Below are 7844 nucleotides of genomic sequence, written 5' to 3'. Positions count from 1 at the left end.
CTCCTGAAGTTGTGTCATAAGTTCTTTCATCTCTCTTGGTGCTAATCGATACGGTGCTTTTGCTATCGGCGTCGTTCCTGGTAACAAGTCGATACGAAATTCTACTTGTCGATCAGGGGGCAATCCGGGAAGATCTTCGGGAAAGACTTCCGGATAATCACACACCACCAGAATATTCTGCACCTCCTTTTTTCCTTCTGAGCATCGATCATGAATGCTAGATATGATGTACATCCCTTGGCCAAACACTTTCTGGCTTTCATTAGGGAAATGATTCCAGAGTTTACTCTGCGTTTGTCTCCATACACCATAAACGACTCTTTCCCTGGCGGGTTTACTTTTACTATCTTCTTCCTACACAATATTTCAGCATCATTGGCGCTAAGCCAATCCATTCCTAAAACTATATCGAAACCATTTAACTCGATAGGTAATAGTTCCTCGTGGAACTTATTCCCATCCAAGTCAATGAGGATGTTTTTCATACGATGGCTAACAGGTACAAACTTGCCACTAGCAATCTCGACTATTATAGCATTAACTAGTCTATCTACAGGCAAAGCTAGTTTTCTACCAAATTCATGCGAAATAAAGGAGTAATTGGCTCCAGAATCAAACAAAATCTGGGCAGGCAATTCGTTTACGAGAAAGGTACCTGAAGCGACATCGACTTCTTCTTTTGCAGCCTTAAGTGTCATCTGAAAGGCTCTCGCCTTCGGCTTTGGTGGTAGATTGGGCTTTGCTGCATCCTTCCTCTTTGGACAGTCTTTAAAAACATGCCCTTCTTCATGGCACTCAAAACATACCCTCTTGTCGGACGGACACACGTTGGCATAATGCCCAGTCTTTCCATATTTGTAGCAAGTCACCTCCTCAATACATTTCCCAGAGTGCTTTTTCTTGCACTTCTCACACCATTTCACTTCACCTCCTCCTCCTCCAAACTTCTTAGACTTAGAAAATTTGCTTTTCTTGTTGGAACCTGAAGTCCCTTCAAATTTTCTCTTTTCACCAACTTCTGCCCTCTCCAGACCCTTCTCTCTGATCTGAACCTCAACATTCTTAGCAGCCCAGATGGCGGCTTTCAAAGTGGTTGCTTGCTTAACCATCGGACCAAAGTCCGTTGGTAATCCGAGGGCAAACTTGTTGACCTTGGAGATTTCAGTTGGAACTAGATGAGGAACGAGCTTCATCTTTTCCGTAAAACTAGCAACGTATTCAGTAACGCTCATCTTTCCCTTCTTTAAATTCTGGAACTCATTATTAATTTCCAAAAGATCCTGCTCAGAGCAGTACTGCAATTTGAGTTGTACCACAAAATCTTCCCAAGACATCTTACTAGCTTCTCCCTTGAGCATCGAATCAGCTAGTAACTTCCACCAGCTCAACACACCAGACTTTAACAGAGGAATTGCAAGTGCGGTCTTTTGTTTGTTGCTGCACTCACAACTTTCAAACATCGTCTCCATTTCGGAGATCCAATTCATGACTTCCACCGGTGTCGGACTTCCAGATAGACACGGCGGTTTAGATGCCATGAAATCTTTGTATTTGCATCCGCGCCCATCAACTCCTCCATCCTGGTTGTTTTGTCTAACTATCGGTGGGTTGGCTTGACCAAGAATCCCACTGTAGTTCCCTCCTACTGATCGCCCTTCATTCAATACGAGCTGTTCAACAGGTATCGTAGTCTCTTCCCTATGTTGTTGTAGTAATCGTCTTGTCTCTTCCATCTGGCGATCTAACATCATCTGCATCATTGCTTGTACCCCAGCCATCGTCATTGGCTCAGGTGCAACTCCTACAACAGGTACTTGCTCAACTACTTGAGGTTGAGGCTGTTGATCCCTGTTTCCGTTTGCATTTGCAACTCCACTACGAGTTCTTGCCATTACAATCTATATACCGAATAAGGCGAATTTAGGTCTTTATCCTCGATAGGTATTTAAATTCCCTTATCACTCCGAAACGTTTACATGTTAGTTCTAATCTCGTAGTCATACGCTTAGAATCCTACACACATAAGGTTTCCAGATCCGGTCGGCAACAGACTATAGATCCGAACAAATAATCGCAAACATATAACATTTAGCACATAAAAGCATTTTAGGCATCTTTCCTAAAATAAACTAGTGCTCGTGTCTAAAATATGGTAGACACTCATCTCACAATCATCACTTAGCATTCTAAGTTTAAGTCTAGAAATTCTACAATTTCTTAGTTCGCTTAAACTAATGCTCTGATACCAACTGGGACATCCCCTAATTTCTCGGCCAGAAAAGACCGATTTAATTTATGCTTTTTAAAATAAAATCAGAGAAATCTTTTTAAAAGATGTTGCGGAATTGGTCCCCAATACAAAATATGATAAAAGTTTGTCAAAACCTTTCTTTAAGAAATATATAATTTCATTTCATATCAAAACCTCGGGATGTCATATTCCGATACAGATCAAAAGCATAAACAAGACATTATAAGCCTTTCAACAGTTATTTACAACTACTGGCCTATAATCCAAAAATCTCTCATCGTCCTCTAACTATGCTCGGGGTCCACTACCTGTAACATAAAAAGCTGAGTGGGTCAGGCTTGGGATCCTGGTGAGCATATAGGGTTTTCAACCCACAGTAATAATAAACTTATTAAGTTCATCAATCAACAATAACCCTGATTACCCATTTCCCGTTATCCTCACTTTACGTCCCTAAACACTTATCACAAGGGACCTAGCCTAAAGAATATCATCGGGATGGACACTACTGCTAAAGGGTTTCATCAGCCATACATGTCCTAAAGGCAACCATGAAGGGGATGGAGTACAGCGAAAGAACGCTCAAGTTCATTAACACCTACAGGTTGCGGGCCTGCTAGCGTTTCCACTGGACTGTCTAGAAAAGTCCGTGGTCGTCATCCAAACTCAGCTAGATGACTGAATCTCAAATCACATCGAGGCCTCTCATCACTTTATTTCATCACTCACCAACTATCTACCCATGTTTTACCCAACATATTTGTAGATAAAAATACATATACAGTTTAAAACTTGTATAAACCATCGATTCAACAGTCACCTCAATTAAACAATTAATATAATTACACGTAGAACGTATTTCATATAAAATACTTCATATCTATGTGTAAGATGAAGGTGACTATACACTCATTTGATTGATGAAAATCGGGCAGCAATTGGTTTCCTAAAACGATCGTTTCAAATAAAACCGAGAGTTTTATTCAGAAACCGGGCTCTGCGAGGGTCGGGCTTCGAAACCGAAAAGATAAATTTTTCGGGCTTCTTGGGCTCTTCGTGGCGTATTCCGGGGGTTATAATCGATACCGGGGCTTTGGGGGATGTTAAGATGAAGAAAATATGAATAAAGGGGTGAAAGATGGTGATTTTCCAAATGTATCCGAGAAGGCTCGCAAGCCCTCTATTTATAGGAGTCCGAAGTCGGTTAAGGAGGGAAGAGTCAGAATGCGAGGACACGCGGCAGCAGGACGAAGGCGCGCAGGTGGCTCGCACATGGGCTACGCGTGCGAAGGGGCTGCTGGCAGCTTCTTAGTGGACCGAGGTCTAGGGTCCGAGATAGGGGGTCCGTGGCTCACTGCGAAGGCTCGGTCACGTGATAAAGGGCACGCGTCGGACAGCCATTGGACCACTTCGGATGTCTCAGCAGCTCGGATGACTCAGCAGAATTTTGGACACACGTCGGATGCGAGGCGAGGACACGTGGCCGAAGTCCACCTATGCGAAATTCCTCGGTTTTGGGGATTTTTCTCGATTTTCGCGCCAAAACTTCTAAAATCCATAATTTTCGCATACGAGCTCCGTTTTTGACGTTCTTTATATGCACGCGTAGGTAAAATTACGCTCTACAACTTTCGTTTAGACTTCGTCGGCTAGTTTTGACTTTAATTTTTAAATTCTTATTTTTAACAGACCGGGACAGGAAATCCGTTAAAAATTCATAACTTCTTCATCAGACGTCCGTTTTCGTCTGTCTTTTTACCGTTGTGCTACTATTGACAAGACCTTCGATTCTCGTTTAGGTCGTGTCGGCTAAAAATCACTCGATCTAAAATTCGAGTTTTTACCTGTCTACTGTTAAGCTGAAACTTCGAAAAATCATAACCTCCTCATACGAAGTCAGATTTGGGCGTTCTTTTTATACCTACTCTCGGTTTAACGAACACTACGAGTTTCGTTTAGATCACTAAGGCCAAAAAGTAGTTTATCAAAAACTTAGTTTTTACGACATTCGGCACCGTGCCGGTTTTGTCGCGAAACTTCGACAGGTCATAACTTCTTCGTTATAACTCGAATTTCGGTATTCTTTATATATCTGTAATCCTTGTCACGCGCACTACAAGTTTCTTAATAGATATCAGCTTTATCTAATATTTATTTTTGACGCTCATTTTTATTCTTAATTAATTAAACCCTAATAATTAAGCATAAAACACATAATTCACATAATATTCACATAATTCCTTTCATTTCTTGAAATGAGTTACAAAGGTTAACCTAGACTATAATGTCAATATTAATGCCTAGCCTAGAAACACGGGCATTACACCTACTGCACGCCCAACGTACTCATGGTCTGGTCCTTGATTTTAATTGAAATAATGGCTAAACTTTATACCTGGCGACTCGGGTGTTACAATAAGAATTTGAATGGTCAACCAAGGTCAGAAAGTCTGATTGAGGGGCACTTTAGTCATTTTGCACCGCCAACGTCTCTCATGTTTGCTTTACACATACTGATTGATCCAACAAATAAACAACAAAAAAATTAATAAAATCTCAGTTTTAAACAGTAAAATAAAGTAAGGACCCCACATGCACATTAAAAACCGATACTTCTTCAGAATAATAAATTTGCTTTATTCCAACTTAGAAACAAAAGTTTAGAATTTATCAATAAAAAAAGGGTATAGAATTTATTAATGTTAATGACGAAATTTTAAAATATCAGGGAGATAAATATAAGGGGTGATGCAATGTTAGTTGTTTCCATTGAGAAAATACAAAGAATTCCTTTTTTTATTACACATACATGTTAATACACACACGGGATAACGTAATATTATAGTAAGTTGATTATCATTCGAGTATGAGAACCAATTTTTATCATGTCCCTTTTTTGTTAAAAAATATTTCATAACAAAATGTGATAGAACCAGAGTTTGGAGAAGTATGGCCAGATCATATATCCATCAGTATATATGTATATTCATTTTCAAATTTGTATAGTAAAACTAAAACATGTTACATTGTATCAGAATTGTAAAAACAACACTAAAAATATGCAAGTACTCATAGATCAAGAAAGATGATATTGATTAAGCCTTGATTGACTTGCAGATGGAAAAATGAGTCTAAAAATCTAAGAATAATATCATAAAATAATGATTATGATTAAAATAAGTTGCAAAACTTACATTCGATCTCCTACTCTGAAACTCAAGGGTCCATGTTGGTTACAAAATGGCTACAAGGCACCAAATAGAAAGCTTAAATTCTACCAAATGCATGATTCCCAATTCTATAATCATCCATTATCTGGTTCATCCCAATATCAATAAACAGACCGGAAAAATTTAGAAAGTGTTATATAATTGTTTGTTAAAAACTCACCCAATAACAAATAACCTTCCACTTACTTCTATTCCACTTTCAGTGCGTCTTCAAAAATCAATATAATAAAAATAGATTAGGTGCAGATACATTGCTATTTCTTGCAGTTGAGTACAAACCGGAGCAAGAATAAAGAGAACAATCGCACAAAAAATCACTCAGAACCCTAGAAGCACCTCCGATTTTGATTGCTTTGATTCAGATTGAATTTTAATTGCTTTGCAACCTTGAATCTAAATTGAAAATAAAAAACTAGGTCCAAGACAAAGAATGGTCGACTTACCAAAAAATAATAGTGGAGCAGATGATGCGTTATGGCCATATGTCACCGACAATCTCTCAATCTTCGAGGTGTTCATCTTCTTCCGCGACTGATTGAACAACCCTATGCTTCTTCACACGATTTGTTCCTTCAATCTACTTAGGCATGGCGGTGGAAAGCGGAATAGTAGAAGAAGGAGCGGTGGAGAAGGGGTGATGCAGAACAGATAAATGAATAGGAGATGCATCCCACTTGAAGCCAATGACTACAATTTTTTAGTCGATTTCGTTGGTTCATTTGAGAGAGGAAAACAGATGAAGATGGAAGGAGAAGGAAGCAATTGGAAACGCAATTGGAGGAGAGGCGATGAACATAAAAGAAGAGTGAGGCGGTGGTGGTATGTGAAAACAACCCGACTCCAAACCACCTGGTATTGGAGTCGGCTCCAAAACCGGGCACTGTAGACAAGCTCCTTGTGATTTTATTGTATATATACTTACGACATCTTTTGTTACTTAAATCATCTTCAATTCATTTTGAGACAATTTAACCAATCTTCAACCAAAAATTCGTTTTGTTACTCAGTCTGAAGTTTGATTTGTTGACTTTGACTTTTTGACCATGTTTGACCTTGGGTCAAACTTGAGGGTTTTGGGCTATTAATTAAGATTTTATCTAGTTATGGTATTAGTGGATTTGCGGGTGCAAGCTGTAACATAGTAACATCCCCTCTGGCACGTATCATAATATTGTCCGCTTTGGGCTCCCGGCACAAAAACTTCCCAGGGGGTCACCCATCCCTTAATTGCTCTTGCCCGGGCACGCTTAACTGCAGTTCTTATGGGATCTACTGCTCTCACGGCTTTAAAATGCGTTGTGTTAAGGGAAGGTATCCACACCCCTTATAAGGAATGTTTAGTTCTCCTTCCCAGTCGATATGGGATCAGGTGTAACCCACCTTCACCCCCCCCCCCCCATTATAGGTTTCGACGTCCCTGACGAACACATCGACCCGTGACCTGGCTCTGATACCAATTTTTAACAACCCCCTCAGGAACGTATCACAATATTGTCCGCTTTGGGCTCCCGACACCAAAACTTCCCAATGGGTCACCCATCCCTGAATTGCTCTCGCCCGGGCATGCTTAACTGTAGAGTTCTTATGGGATCTGCTGCCCTCACGGCTTTAAAACGCGTTGTGACAAGGAAGGTATCCACACCCCTTATAAGGAAATGTTTCGTTCTCCTTCCAAGCCGATGTGGGATCAGATGCAACCCACATTCACCCCCCATTATAGGGTTCGACGTCCCCGTCGAACACATCGACCCGTGCCCTAGCTCTGATACCATTTGTAACATCACCCTCTGGCACGTATCACAATATTGTCCGCTTTGGGCTCCTGGCGCAAAAAATTCCCAGGGGTTCACCCATCCCTGGATCGCTCTCACCCGAGCACGCTTAACTGCAAAGTTCTTATGAGATCTGCTGCCCTCACGACTTTAAAACGTGTTGTGACAAGGAAGGTATCCACACCCCTTTTAAGGAAATGTTTCGTTCTCCTTCCAAGCCGATGTAGGATCAGGTGCAACCCACCTTCACCCCCCCATTATAGGTTTCGACGTCCCCGTTGAACACATCGACCCGTGCCCCGACTATGATACCATTTCTCAATTTGTGCGTGTCATCCTTGCACAGGGGCCATGCTAATCTTCTCTGTATCAGAGACATCCGATAAAATTGGGGGGGGGTGAAGGTGGGTTACACCTGATCCAACATCGATTGGGAAGGAGAACTAAACATTCCTTATAAGAGGTGTGGATACCTTCCCTAACACAACGCGTTTTAAAGTCGTGAGGGCAGCAAATCCCATAAGAACTTTGCAGTTAAGCGTCTGGGCAAGAGCAATCCAGGGATGGGTGACCTCCTGGGAAGTTTTCGCA

General features: G+C 40.9%; 1 pseudogene; it reads right to left on the bottom strand.

Moving 5' to 3' along the window:
* Nucleotides 1–7553: 7553 nt before the first annotated feature.
* Nucleotides 7554–7626, bottom strand: LOC145135194 (U6 spliceosomal RNA; annotated as a pseudogene).
* Nucleotides 7627–7844: the final 218 nt, after the last annotated feature.

The sequence above is a fragment of the Lactuca virosa genome, chromosome 8 (assembly GCF_052849685.1).
Source record: "Lactuca virosa cultivar CGN04683 chromosome 8, Lactuca_virosa_CGN04683_v6, whole genome shotgun sequence".
Lineage (NCBI taxonomy): Eukaryota > Viridiplantae > Streptophyta > Magnoliopsida > Asterales > Asteraceae > Lactuca > Lactuca virosa.
Note: the sequence above shows the minus strand (reverse complement) of the source record. Positions and strands in the feature narration are given on the sequence as shown.